Raw genomic sequence first — 15,805 nt, forward strand, 5'->3', positions numbered from 1 at the left:
CGGGTGAGGCTGTAGGGGTGTGAGGAGGCCTCACGGGAGCTCCCCAGTAGGCTGGGGGTTCCTGGGTGCCCTGTTCGGGCACAGAGCAGTGCCTAGGAGGCACGGCTGTTTGGCACCAGTGGTGCTGGCGCGAGAAGTACGGGACAAGCCCCGAGAAGGGCGAGGGCGTGAGAAGCATGAGACGGAGAGTGCGAGAAGCACTATAGGCTCAGTGGGCAAGGGCGCGGGAAGCACAAGTAGGCCCCAGTGGGGCATAGGCCCAAGAAGGCGCGTCTGGGGGCCAGGTAAGGTTAAGGCCGCCTGAGCCCCAACTGGGAGAAGCCCGAGTTGGGCATACGACCGTAGAAAGGGTCTGGGGCCAGGTAAGGCTGAGGCCGCCTGAGCCCCGGGCGCAGGAAGCACGAGTACAGGCCTGAGTCGGGCAAGGAGCGCGGGAAGCGCGAGTACAGGCCCGAGTCGGGCGAGGAGCACGGGAAGCGCGAGTACAGGCCCGAGTCGGGTGTAGAACCCTGCAAGGGGTCTGGGGCCAGGTAAGGCTGAGGCCGCCTGAGCCCTGAGTGCGTGAAACGCGAGGAGCGCGGGAAGCGCGAGTAGTGGCCCGAGTCAGGGGAGGATCGCAGGGTACTGGCCCGAGTGCAGGTGACCGCGAGAGGTATGAGGGGTAGGCCCCAGTGGGGCGCTGCCTAGAAGGAGGAAGTCCCAAAAGGGGCCGAACCCAGTTAGAAGGCCCCAGTGGGGGCAAGCGCGGGGCATGCGGGCATAGAAGGCCCCAGAGTGAGCAAGCGCAGGCGGAGAGTGCAAGGAGTGCAAGGCACAGGCCCTGGTGGGCGAGAGCGTGGGGAGAAGCTCCAGGAGAGGGCGCATATCAAGTAGGCCTGGGAGAAGGCCAGCACAGGGAGTAGAGCAGACTCCTGGTAGAGTAAGACCGGCCCGTGCCAAGGAGGGCAGGAAGGCAGCCTCCCATTGAACAATAAAAGATCAAAGATGTGGCGGGCGAGACAGAGGGTGCGTTTGGGACCCAGACTTGGCACGGTAGGAAAGGGCGCTAGGGGAGGTCACGGCACCCCTGAGGGCGGTCCTGCCACAGACCCCCTCATGCTCCTGTGGGATGCTCCATCTGTCCAACCATCACAGTGTTCATGAACCATGCCTGGTACCTTGACGTATGTAGAAAAACATATAAAGCTGTGTCAATGGCAGAATCGTTGATTCTCCGAATTAGAATCAAATTTTCCGATTCAGATTCAGCTGAATCAAATTGGGACACTGATCCATATCAGCAAATTGAATCACTGTCACCTGAATTGGGCCTAATCTGAATCAAATACTACCTGCTTCGCACACCCCTACTTGAAACCCTCACATACAACACCGAAGAACAATATCAGACATACCCTGAACACCCTGGCTAAGTACAGACATTCAAAAAGCAAAAGCCGGAATTGATTCAATCTTTGCAGGTTAGTTTAACCTGCATAGATTGAACAGAGAAGCAAGTGAATAGACATTCACTTTTTATTCCAGAAATGCAGGCACATGCCTCCAGTGGCTCAGGCTAGAAGTTGGGGGGCACTAGGGTGAGCTCTCCCTTCCCTTCAGCAGTGGCTGGAAGGCTGGAGGGAAGCAGCGCTGAAGGCTGAGGTATGACCAGGCTCCAGCAGGTTAAGTATGACAGGAGGGGTTTAAATCCCAACTCTGGCTTGCACGATCCCCAGCCAGGGTGTGCCTGGAGAAGGAGAAGGGCAGCAGCCCTTGCCAGGCATCCCCAGTCCCCCGCTCCTGCTCACTACAGAAGTGCTTGAGCTGCCCCCTTCCCTAGATGGGCACTACTGAATTCATTTGGACTGAGAGACTTTATTGTGCACAGCACTTGGAAATGTTGTTGAACACTGGACTTAGAAATTGGAGGCTGCTTGAACTTATTGCTGCTGAGGATTGCAAAATCTGTTCCAGGGGTTTGAAGGCTTATTCACTTAAACTTGCCAAACTGGTTTTGCAAGGGAGGGAACACAGATTAAGTTGGAATCAGGAGCTTTCCCCCTTTTTGGATTGACTTGATAGGGCAGGCTTGGTGAGAAAAAAGCTATCAGAACTAGAAAAGTGGGTGATAAGAAAAATAGTTCCAGGTTTTTGGAGTAAGGATATATTCTGTGGACCAGATGAGTTTGTACAATTTTGTGACCAGTGGTCCTCTCAGATCGTGTCCAGGTATAAATCCTGGGTGAATAAAAAGACAAAGAAACAAATCTGCTCTGGAAGGGTTACTATTGACATGCAAAGTTCTAAGTAAAGAGATACAACAAAAGGAACAGCTGTTAAAGACAGTGAAAGAAGAAACCAAGAAGCTGCAGCACCCTGCATTCCCCCCTTCCCACTCCTGCCACTCAAGCAGTGACCTGGGGTGGGGGGCCTAGGGACACCTGGCAAGGACTCCTGCCCCCCTGCCAGGTAGACCCTGGCTGGGGTCCCATGGTGGTGGGAGAGGGAACAGAGGGTAGGGATTAAACCTCCCTTCCCTCAGGCTACTGGCACTCCAGAGCAGGGTTTTCTACCACCACCCCCTTCTCAGCCACCTGGAGCAGTGATAGTGCTCTGACTGGGGGGGGGCAACCCTGCTCCACTGGAGCAGTCAGCCCAGCCCCAGGCTGCAAAACATTCTGGGATGCTGGGGGACTGTGAGTTAACTTAAACCAAGAAGGGGGACAGACGTTCCATACATTGGCTTGACGTAAATCAGTTAAGTCTGACACTACGTTCAACCAGGTTTATTTTAAACCAGTTTCAGCCATTTTTAAAGCAATTTATTTTGAAAGCACTGAACTTCTGTTTTACTACGGGTTTAACCCAGTTTCTGATCACTTACACTAGTTTATGTTTAACTTCTGTCCCTAGCCCCTATAACATGTCGTATATAAAGCAGGGGAGACATGGGCCCTGCCAATGCCATGCCACAGCAACAAAAGGGAAGCAGTTGGTTAATCATTCAGACCATCCTTGGAAATCAAACAAACTGAAGTCAGAAAATGCAGTGTTAAGCTTCACTAACAACAAAAAGAGGAGAATCATTACCCCCCTCCCTCATAATTTAAATGGAGAACAGAAATCTCTTGTGAACCTTAACTCTGGGGTTCATTACTAGCTTTTGCCAATTACAAAAAAACACTGTCCTTGACAGTAGGTTGTACTTCCCCAAAAGGCTTACTTTACATGCTGCTTGCACATTTCGGTTTGTCAATAACACTAGAAATCATTCTCTTTCTGGTGTAAGAACCTGGCAGGTGTGAAATGTAAAATGTGCACTGAAAGCAAGTGCAAACACTGGCACCTCCTCTTCACCCCCTGCTCAGACAACTGGGAAGAAAAAGGGAGTAATTTATATTTTGAAAAAGAAAAATCACCAATATCAGAACCCTCTGCAACAATAGGGTGTACAGATGGTAACCTCTAGGGCATCTCGCGATAGAAAATGTATCTAGTGCCCTCCTAATATCATGTATTTACACAGTGAAGAAAAGACATTGCAACTATGGCACTGAAGGCAGGCCTTAGTGTGAATGGAAAGAGGTTGCAATGGCTGTAATCACTAAAACTTCAGCCACAGTACAGTTAATTTATCTAGTCTATAATTTACACTAATTCAACTAAATGCCAGATGTTTTAGTCACTCGCCCAAGTAAGTTGAAAAATTCAGTCTTCCCGTAAATTTAGTAGTAGGCTAGAACACACCTAGGCAGCATTTGACATAAATATAATTAGGTTAATACAGGGATGAACTTTACACAATGCTTGTAACATAGAAACATTGATCATACTTTAAGCCTAATTGAAAATGTTAATAAATAATAGAGGGAATTGCAAGTCAAAACTTCAAAAAAGGCTGGGGGTGTGCACTTCTCTGTAGGTTCATCACTGGGAACGAAGCTTTTTGCTGATACCACAGCGGTAATCAGGTTACTGAGTTTTAATGTTATTTGAAAAGACAGAGAGTTTTCTAATGAATGTGGATGCAGTGTATTATATGATTTTGGCTCTCTACATAATCATGATTAAGTGCATTTTAGTGGTTTCATTTGGACATGTGGTTTGCTGAGGACACCATCATTTTAATAGATGTCAAGTACAATTATCTTTTACACTGCAAATTCCTCTATATGTGCCTAACGCTCTAAGCTAGTCATTGTTGGCGATTACAGGTGTCATTACTGTCTTAGAAAAAGGATTAAATGGTTTCAATACATTGCTGGAATTCATAGTTCAGATATTTTTCTTCTTCTAATTATGACGCATGTTAGCTGGAGTCCTAATATCTTTTTATGGCTATTATGTCTCTGACAATTGTTACAGCATAAAAAATTAATCTAATTTCAAGCTCATGAAGCAGCTGCCCTTAAAAATGACCTGAATCTAACTTTGTTAGCATTCAGGACAAATAGCAAGAATACATAGATTCCTAGCATGTTATGAACTTATGGGTCATATTTAAACAGTAAGATTAATGGCTGGATATTTAAAAACTTGCCCCATTTTCTCCAAAACCACTGGGTCATGCTACTATCCTTTACCTCAGCACAGATGCAAACAAGATTAATAAGCCTATTCAGTACACTGTTACAATTAATGCTCTCATCTTTGGTTAATGTGATATCAGCCTGGTTTCATAATGCTATCCTTTCTTCATATGAACATGAACAAGTTGTCAAGCAGAGGCTGAGAATTTTACGTTGGTCTCGCACTAAATCCTTAACCTTTTTCTGGTTGCTGTTTGACATCGAACTCCAGCATGAATTCCATCACAGGTGAATGGCTTGCGGCACAAAATGGCTGTGAAGGTAAATGTGTCCATGAAAGGCATAGCACTGGAGGGAAATATGTCTTGGATCTGGTCTAAACCAGAAAAGGCTTGTTTGTATGGTAATACAAACCCTCCGGGTGTAGATGCAGCTTCTATCAGTACTTTCACTGGAACAGCTCATACCAGTCCCCCCACTAAAACAGGAAAAACATTTATTTGCTAGTATAGCTGCATCTACCCTAGGGCTTATGCCATTTTTCAATGACATCTAAAACCTGCAATCCTCACCAACGTTATAATATGAGTAAAAGTTTTTGATGAACCTGCTGGCATGCAGAGGGATAGGGCTGTCATCATATCTACAGCCCATGGGGACAGCCACCTCTCTCCAGGCTGATTTAGAATGGGAAGTCCAACAGACTCTCAGCGTCTATGGCAGAGTGTGAACAGCAATGCCAGAGCAGACTGTCTTATTATGACTGTCTGCTAGACAAGCCACACCTTCTTTCTGGTCTGTTAGTTTCTTTAAAGTGTGAACCCTCCGTTGACTGGATAAGGGTAGTTTTGTATGGCTAAATTATGAATAAAATTGTTTGTGGTCTGTCAAGAGAATGGAAGGTTAATTGAAAAAAGGCACTTACTGTTTTGCTTTGGTATTACTTGATATAATATAATGAACTAAGGTTGGTGCCTAGCAGTAGGGCTTTGAGTGGGAATGTATTTCCCTTTAAATGCCAGAAGTTCAGCATCACTTTCTCCCTCCTGCCCCCCAAACAGAAATGCTTTCAGTATTTAAGGTTTTCATTTAACACAGTCATTGTCGGAAGCAAAAAGAAAGTGAAAAGAAAAGGAAAGCACGGCAAACACATCCAAGTGAATGAGCCTGTGAACCAGAGACAGCCTTCCCTATTTTGATTTGTAATTTGAGGATAATTCAATTAGACATTTCAAGCAATTTAAACATTCATGCATTGTCCGGCACCAAAGCATGAACTGTTCAGCAGCAAACTAGACCTGACAGCCTTAGCAGGCCAAGTAAAAATCTTAGTGTTTAAAATCCCAGAAAAGCCCTTATTTAATCAATGCCTTCAGGGAAAAGAAAAAAGAATGGAAATGGCAGCATGAAGCATATATTCCGATTAGTGGGTTCACACCTCATTTGCAGTCATTTACTTAATAAAATAGTTCAAGGGCTAGCATGTTCCCTTTAGAGAGATTAAAATACAAATGTACCTGCTAGCCCAGCTGTTACACTGCTTTTAATGGTAGCTGAAAGGCAGGCCTTTGGGAAACAAAATGAAATGAACCTGAAGTTCCTCATGCTTCTTTCTATAGTTTATTATTTGTACAACTGACACACCTAGAAGTCTCTGGGATAGGAAGTTTCCACTGTAAAGTATACACAGCCAGAGACCCTGCCCTGGAAAGCTTCCAGTCTAAATAGTGAAACAGAAAAGATGGAGGTAAGGAAGAAGTATAATCATGCCCATTTTACAAGTAGGGAACTGATGCACAGAGGGAAGAAGTTACTTGCTCAAGATCACACAAGAAGCCCATAAGGGAGCCTGGAATGAAACCCACAATTTCTGAGTCCCAGTCCAGTGTCTTGGTACTCAAATCATCCTTCCCCTCGACAGATCCAGTGTGCTGGCTAGGATCACTCCAGTCAGTGGCAGAATTTAGGACAAAGGCTTTCAACATACCACACCTCCGCACCAGTGAAATCAGCCTTTCCACCACAAGAAATGAGTACACACAATACGCAACATGGCACCAATGCAAATTACTAAAATCCAGCGTAGAATTACCTCAAGAAAAACAGGGGTTAAACTACAGCAGCTTAAGTATTGCATGGCCAGAGCTATCTCCAATGGTATAACAAGCAGTTCTTGTGCCCTAGGCAGCAGCAAAAGACGGGACAGCGGTGGTAGGCTGTTGCACCCCTTCCTGCCGCTACCCCCCGACCCCTAAGTCGGTGCCTGCAGCCGGTGCCGGTGCCCTACTCTACTCATAACCCTGTTATGCTACTGGCTATTGCCACCTTCCCTGCTACTGAAGCTGAGGCACTACAATGGTGTCTACTGCAAGAAGCTACCCTGAAATCACCGGCCAGCTGTCCACGCTGGATCCTGGGATCAGAAGCAATGTAAATTGCATCTGTGTAAATGTGTTGCATCCACATGATACATTGTCCTCCAAACACATGGATATTAGCTGCATGCTAGTTCTATAACACTGAAAGAAGTCCAATTTGTCCTGAATTAGATAAATTGGTGCCGGCAAGGGAGAAAGGGTATTTCAAAATGAACAAGTGAAATAATGGCTAGTTATGTCTGCTGACTAACCTTTAGCAAACATCAGACATGAGCAAAACAAATAACTTGAGACATTAAGCCACAATGTTTGCAAACTCTTTTCTTTTAGCATGCAGTGGGGTTTGTGATCTCTGAATTTAGTCAAAGGACATTATTTGTTTTTAACATAACATAACTGCACTAAGAACAGAAGGTCACACCAACCTACTGGCTGGCAGGCAAAGCCCTCTCTTGATGGACTCAAATTTTGGCTGAACCAAGGCATTCTTTTTTAGTTAAGGTCATTTGGAGACAAGGCTAATGAAAGCACTCTGCAATCTCAGGAACTAATTCTGGGGTTGGCTGTCTCCCCTTGGTGCTGCTCCACTGACTCCACCGGGAATTCTCCCCCCGCCCCGACCAGAAAACGGTTTTCAGAAAAAACTGCAAGAATCTGCTCACTCCTAATTTGCTCTAAAATCTCTTGGGCTGAATCAGGAGAATAATGATCAAAACTACAAAGAAATACAGGGTATTAATGGTGCAGATAATGTTGCCAAAAATGAATTTTGCCTCTTCAAAAGACGGTGTTCTCAATTATTTAACTGTCAAATTTAAACTGTTCAGGATGAAATTTTTTATGTTGAGCATTTGCCTTGGGCTGGATTTTTTTTCCCCATGCCAATAGTTCACCTCCAACTTTAAGATCAAGGGCAAAAGCTTCCTTTTTTGTAGTTAAAAATATTACAACCATTTTATTGAGAATCTTTAGTTCCTCCACAATGTGGGGAAGGCACTTTACATTTGGCAAGAAGTTTAGCTTACTGTTACAGCTGTGCCTTTTGCTGTCCTTGTAGGGAAAGGATAAACACTTAAATCTGACCCAGGTAAAAGCAGTTGGAAAGTCACAGTTTCTGGATACTGAGAAACGTGCCCCCTCCCCCCGGTGCCTTCCCTTCGAGTCACCTGTGCAGAGACTGGTGTGGAGTCCTCCAGGGTCATGGGAGGGCTTAAGGCTCTCAAGCGTATTATCAGTGCGTTAGTATTTTCCACCAGTTACCTGTCCATGGGTGATACCACCGCAGTCACAGTTTCCGTCCTGTTACCCAGATCCTAAGTGCATGTACCTTAATGTTAAGGTTTATTTTCCTGTGTCTGCCTCCCTTCTCCTTAGCCCATTGGCTTGTGACCCTAATCTCCAGCATCCCTTCCATAAACCTGGGAACTTCCCTTGCCAGCTTTCTGGGCCTGTTCCTGGGGTTGCAGGATTTGGTACAACAGAGACCAGACTAAAAACAGCCATGATCCCAAATTCGGTAGGTACTTGGGTGTTGGGTGCAGAGGGAAGCCTCACAGGATTTGTTCAGAACCTGAACATTTCTGAGTCACACTCTCAGAAGAAACCTATTTGAATTTGGCAGCTAAGCCAAGGGGAGCTCATCTTCAATGAGCATGCTTCCTCCCCTCCCAGCTCCCATCTGTGGCTAATCTATTCATGTGCCATTTCCGCAGCAACTGGCTAGTCTATGGTTACAGACACTGCCGTGTACAATTGCTCCTCCTGGCTGTAGGTGGTTTCTGTGGCACAGAGCATCAGAGGAGAACCACGTTGTCTCTGCTGTGCTCTCAGTGCTCCCCCTGCTGATATCAAGCAACAAAGGGGAAAAGGAGTGCAGCAAAATACAGATGGGAGGAGCAGCTTGGTGAGAGGGACAAGAGATGAAAAACAAGGGAAATAGGACACAAGAGCCTTCAAGACAGCATGGGAATGTGACAGGAGCAAAATTAGGGAGACACAGAGTGTGGCATGAGCCTTCTTTGGATAAACAGCACCAAGGGGACACTATCATTTCCAAGGCAGGCACCCAAAGGTTAGTACATGTAACCTTGTAATGAAATGGTACATCATGAGATCCACAACAGGTTGAATAAAGCTTGCACTGGGAACTGAATTTTGTTATTCTCCAACATTTGTGTATTTGATTTTGCAACCTAATTACTCATTTACCATCTGGATGTTTATAGTGCATGGAAGAGACTATAAAATAGAATATGCTTCCACAATGCTTTCAGCCTAAGGAACTCAAAGCAATACAGGATGAACAACACCTTGCAGAGTGGATATACATGCATAAAGTTAACCTCGTTTTCCAGATGGGTAGAATTAGGGCACGCTCAAGTTAAGCAACCTAAACAGCAAGATCTGAGAATACAAGCTGGGAGTACATGCAAGTGAATTTTTTGGGAGCCGTAAATTTCCTCGTGGAATTCTGGAGACCAGAACTCTTTCTGAATTTCAACCAAGGCAAACTTGTTAAATAGTTTCAGACAGAAAAAGTCAGAGGAAACCTTTTTGCCATTTCAAATTGAATGTCTTTTGAAAAAGGCATTTTTGTTGTTAAAAACTGACCTAAATTAAAAGGAAGCACTAAAAAAGATTAGCAAAGGTATTCGATCATCTCAACGTGAAATAAAACTGTTTAATTTTGGCTCAGCATATTTTGGGTTGATCCACAGCATTTGGTGGGTTGACTGGAAGGCTGGTTGTGTTTCTTGGTTTCACAAAACAAAGAAAGCCCATAAAATACAAATAATTCCCTTTCCTTTTGACCCAAACTGATGTCCTGATGCCCCCCCACCTTTTTTTTTTTCTTTTCTTTTTTTGGTTTGGCCACTGAACCAAAAAAATCCATTGCTCAGTCAGCTTTATCCAGAAGATCCAGGCAATACATTATTTACCTAATTACCAAAACAACAGGGGGAGGGGTCCCTTTTCCCCCCACTTTTTTGAAACAATTAGAGCAAGCTGAATACAATTTCTCTTTCTTCCCTTTTCATGTACTTATCCAAAATGACAGCCAGTGATACCCACAAGTTTATTACTACTGTCTTTTTCCTGCTTGTCAAGCTCTGGGAACCTAACCCATTAATAAAAGATAATGCAGTGAATATTTCTTGAATTATTTTTCTTCTCCCTCCCAGATTCTTCACACAATGAAATGCGCCGGCAGTGGTCCAGCATAGCGGTGCCCATCAACTCCTATTCTCTCCCCTCTGTTCTGATGTTGATGGGAAACTGTTTGAGCACCAGATTCCTTCACCCAGTATATCAGTGGGCTTGAAATAAAGGAAAATATATAACTCAATGAGCTTATAGCCTAACAAGCAGTATCAGGCTCAGAAGCACCCCTCTCTCATCTTGCTCATCTGTGCAGCAGCTGAATACAGTTACCATCTCTGTGCTCTGTGATATTAACACCTAAAATCATGGTATGTTTTAAACACCAATGCCACAGAGAGCATAAGCAAAAGCAGAAACTCCACATGATCCTGTAAGCATAGCCAGATTTTCAGAACTGAGACACAAATGTTTCCAATTCCACCTGAACAGAGATTAAACTGTCTTGATGAGTCTTTTGAAGCAAGTACTTTTCTCCTGCTCAGTCAATAAAGCAAAATCCTTCATGGTTTGATTTACTTTAAAAAGTTACCATATAAAAATGTTGCCATAGGGCTGGATGGTAGTTTGCTACTGACTCCATAATAGTTGTGCTCGATTTACAAGTTAAATGATTCTTTCCCTATCACCAGCCCTGCAACCCCAATCTGAGCTCTGAAACTCTGATTCCTGCTCATGCAGAACTGAGGTCAGTGCGGCCCTATATGGAAACAATATTCCATTTCTGTGAAGAAGTCAGTAGATACCAGTGTCTGTTGCTTTCTTTTCATACATGATGGCCTGCAAGATGGTTTCAGGGAAACAAATTAGGACTTCAGCTACATTTCAATGCAGCCCTGCTTCCTTCAAAACATTAGTGATACTTATGTATCTAGCGACTGTCCAGATAGAAACAAAGGAAATGTAGAGCGCATCTACACATCACCCTACAGCGACATAGCAACACACTACATTGCTGTACGGTTCACTATGGTGACGTAGTAATCACACAAGTCTACATGTGATCACCAGCTACATTGCTATAGCGATACACTCCCCCAATATAGTGTGCTGCTATGGCAATGTAGCAGCGAAATTTAACTGTGCGTCACATGTATGATGCAGTAACCACCCATACAGCGCCTTGCTTTAGTACTTCCAGAAGGAAGTACTAAAGCATGGCAATGTGTAGACACATCCATAGAAAACAATTCTACTGCTGATACAGGAGAAGATACAGAAGGCATGTAGCTGCCTGGTCCCTGGTCACTCTATTGACACTGTGGGACTATAGACAATGCAAAATCTTGGAAATGTATTTTATGACACACAAGAAACATTATAAAAATGGTTCTGGAATTTTTTTTTAACCAGAGTTGTTTTTCAGAGTTAACATTTTTAATTCTTCACCAAAATCCTTCAAGTGTCCTAGAATTATTTGACCCAGAAATAGGAAAGTAACCCAAAGCATATTTGGGAAAATGTTCTAATTCCAACATTTGCTTTGAAAATTTTGTGAAACCTATCTCTTGCAACATCAATTAAATAACAATGCATCTTAATAGCCCTCCCCACACTGATGTCTGGAGGCCTCAACCAAGCACAGGACCCCATTGTGGTAGAAGGAGTGGAAGTAAGAAGGAGTGCATGCCCCAAGAACTTCCAGTATCAGTAGAAAAAAAACAAGGAAGATAGGAAGCACTATTTTTCCCTTTCACAGATGAGGACATCCCACCAGATCTGTAAAGGACACAAAAATAAGCAAACAGGGCAATCCAGGTGCAAAACAAGGCTAGAAGTAGAATTGTTAATCTGAATTACAAATGTGTCCATACATAGTTTATGTATAAAAAAAAACATTTTGGAAAAGAATTATTTCCATTCCAGAGTAGATTGATTAAGACAATGCATGTCAAAGAATTTGAAATGCATATGGATAAATGGTAGTTAACTGAAGTTGTTTTGAAAAACATTCTCCACAGAGAAAAGGCCTTTACGATTTGTTCAGGGTCATACAGGTAGTTGACCTAGACCCAGTATCTCAGTCCAGTTATTTAACCTCAAGACCATCTTCCTATAGGTCAAATGGCATATTTTGCAAGAATATTAAAATATAACTATTATGAAAGTACTTTAAAAATAGTACACTGAAAATCCATTTTATTTTTCAGAAATCTAGGACTTTTCCCTTCTTTTTGAGCAGTTTGTCACATCATGTAGAACCGCTCAAAAAGCTTGAGTGATAAGAGTGCTCTTTGAACCTATCTGCCTTGAGAGCAACATAGTGTATCATCAGTTCAAGCTGATCGGCCATACATCACCAAACAAGCATGACCTAGGATGCCTAAAAAGCCAACTTATCCATTTTGATGGCTGCAGTCTGTCAATGTCTTCTGAATGCAACATGTGCTGGAGCGATATGCCCTTTATCTAAGAAAACTGAGCAGATGAAAACAACATGACACTTCATAGGCTTCTGAAGGCTTAAAAGCATTTAGTGGTGATATTATTTCTAGGAGTTGTTAAAGGTCTTTTAGCTTGACTTGCATTTAATTGGTACAAATAAGGGAAAAACCTCAAAGGACTCAAAAGATGCCTTAGAAATGCATCTTCCTGCCATCACCATCTTTTCCAAAAATTACAAATTGGACACATCTACACATGCCCCCGACTGTGCAGTTGTTAATGTGCAGTCATTTAGTAGTAAATGACTGTGCAGTAACTGCTGTTACTGTGCAGTCCCAGCAAAGCATAGGTAGTTTCTGACTCTACTGTGTAGTAGCAATGAGCTTTTAAGCAGGAGCACATTACTACTGCACAATAGCATCAGCATCAGTAGCATCAGCATCACAGTTCACGCCTGCCACGCTAACAGTACATTGCTGTAGCAATGAGCTATGTCGTGGTAGCTTGCTGCTACAGCAATGTAGCGTCTCGTGTGAACACGCCCACTGTTGTTGGTCTCTCAAACCTATCCATGCTAGAAAACACCCAAATCTTGAAATAGTTTTCAAGACTGTTTGTTACTTAGTCACACAGGTTTTCAGTAAAACTTGACAAAGATTCTTCTTTCAAACAATCATTTAAGCATTTTTTTTCTCTCCCAACGTGAGTCCTACACTGACAATTACTCCAGATATTTATTCCTGAAGAACTGCATGCATGGATTTACATTGGATTAATATAAACCAAAAAATTGTCTGCTGAGAAAATCACACTAATTTAGTGCGGAATAACAAGAATTTGCTGAATAAAATATTTTATTCCAAAATGAAAGTGTCCACCAATGATAATAATCTGGTATAACTATAATGCTTCATATTCACACCCTACCTCAATCTGGTTTAATTTTCAAGTGTATGAAAAGTCAAGGACTATCACCTGTACTTAATATGCCTGAGCTACAGGTTGAGCCATCATGTGAGTGATGTAGTTAGCATCTATCTGTAGAGCCATATCCCAGTTCTATTGACATCTGCACTTGAACTCACACATATTTCAGCAGTGTCGAACCTAGCCTTCATCCATTTTCTTTTTCTGGTCTCCTTGAACAAGTTCAATGCTGTTACATTTTGTTATGGATATTCAAGTAGTCAGTGGAAGTTTATAAATCTCCTCCAGTCCCTCTAAAAAATAAAAAACATAGTAGTTCTAGTAGTTGTTTTCACTGGGCCTGAAAACATGAAAATAGTTCTTTTCATATTGTTTTGGATCAGTCATTCTTGGCCCATACTTGCACACTTTTTCTGCTAAACAAAACCAACAGGTTGTTGCTAAGCTACTTAGCTATTGCTTCATAGAGCTGCTTATATATTATGAGGAAATGTTATTTTGAAGATTGAAGAGTCCAGGCCAATAATAATGGAGGTAAATGAGTGCAGGTCCCCATGGATGTGAGAAAAGGTAGCCTTAAATTAGGATAAAAGTGACATCCTCAATTTTTTAAAATTATAATGGGCCAGGAGTTACACCAGTTTCTACCAGTAGAATCCTGATCCATAGTGGATATGTCTATACAAGATATTTAGTGCTCAGTTGACTAATTATCTGCACAGTAAAATTGTGTCTATATGTGTGCCCTTAGGCTGGAGTAAACTAATTTACTCTGCAGCAGGATAGAACTTGTAAATACAAGTACTATGGTGCTGTGGAATAGAAAACTGCAGCAGCACATTTGTAGATTCTGCCCCAGCTGGCTAGGGCTTAAGGGTGCTTCAGTGAGGGAGCTGCCTGCCAGCTAACTCTGCACTGGAGCACCCTCATGCCCCAGCCAGCCCCTCTGCAGCTGGCAGAGCTGACCCCCCAGGTTTCCCTGCCAACTGGGGGGGGCTCCAACCCAGCTCAGTGTGCTGCAGTCCCAAGTGCATGTGTAGATGCAACACCCAGGAGCAATAAACTCCAGAGCAATGAGCTCCCGAGTGTATTCATTAACACGAATTGCACATGTAGACACCCTTCTTCTGCCCCCCCATGGAGAAACAGATCAGTAAAGAATGTGAAAATAAACCACATCTTATAACAATAGCTTAAATAACATGGAATTAGACATGGCATTATTGTTATGAATGACTTGTGTGTTAATTTTGATAGCTTCAGCTAAACATAGAGTGAAACAAATAGACCTTTAAGCATACACAGGAGCCAAACTTGGTGCATGAATTGCTATGTAAAATCACACTATTGTCATTGTTATTATTAATGGTCATAGAAGTCCAAGAGGGATTAATACTACTTCCTTTCTGCAACAACTCATCTTATTTTATTCAGCATGTTTATTTTATTCCATACAAATTAAGTGTGATTTTCTCAGCAGATGCCATTTTTATTTGAATTTTTGACTTAGCAGAGCTGAGTAATAGGCCTCCTATTCTCATGGTTGGTATTCCATCATCATTTTACAGCAGCATGTGCAACTGGCCTCCCAGAAAGTCAGATATCTATTGATTCACAGAAGCTGTCACATTTCTATGAGACCCATAGCACAGATAATGTCCTCAAGCCAGGATTTATATCAAATGATAATCACAAGGCCAGTCTGTGCATTCTTGATATCACTTCTGGAGAATCAATCTTACCAATGTGATAGAAGAAAGAGGTTACTGGATCCTTGAAAATACAAAGTTAAAAATCACCTTTGGGAAGAAGAATTGTTCTTTTCTTTTCTTTTTGGCCTTTTTGTCTTAAAGAACAAACCAACAAAGATATTTATAGCTGAGGGCTGCATTTTTAGACTGGCCTTAGACTTTGCATGGCCTCCTTTGTAATAACAACCAGTAAGCAGATACATACCCAAATTGGGGTTGGCATTCCCTGCTTCCTAATTTTCTTACTAAAAAGGCTGCCTGCATGGTCAGATGAGTATCCTCATAATCTTGTGAGCAAAATTAGCTGTATTAATACTGGGCATGAAAAACTGGAGGCTATAACTGCATCTCTATAGTTATCCCTGTATCATAACATGTGAGAAAACCCTATAAGATTTAGGAGAATGGTTCTCAGATATTTGTCATGTGGTCCTCTTTCTTGGATCTCTCAAGTGTATTTCAACAAACTACTGCCTGTTCTTGCAGTGGCAGAAAGCTAAGGGAGCACTTATCCTCTTGTTTCACCTGTGGCAAGTTAAAGTGTTCTTTGTGTTTTGTGGGCATTGTGCCTGGGAGTTGCATGAGGGTATTGTTCATACAGTTTTGTTCTGAATAGTCTAGATGGGGGGGGGGGGGGGGGGGCCATTTCTGCCGGGGGCCGGGTTCCCGGGGGACAGGGCCCCTTTTCCTCCACCAC

The sequence above is a fragment of the Gavialis gangeticus genome, unplaced genomic scaffold (genome assembly GCF_001723915.1).
Source record: "Gavialis gangeticus isolate Ggan-Ray unplaced genomic scaffold, GavGan_comp1, whole genome shotgun sequence".
Classification (NCBI taxonomy): Eukaryota; Metazoa; Chordata; order Crocodylia; family Gavialidae; genus Gavialis; species Gavialis gangeticus.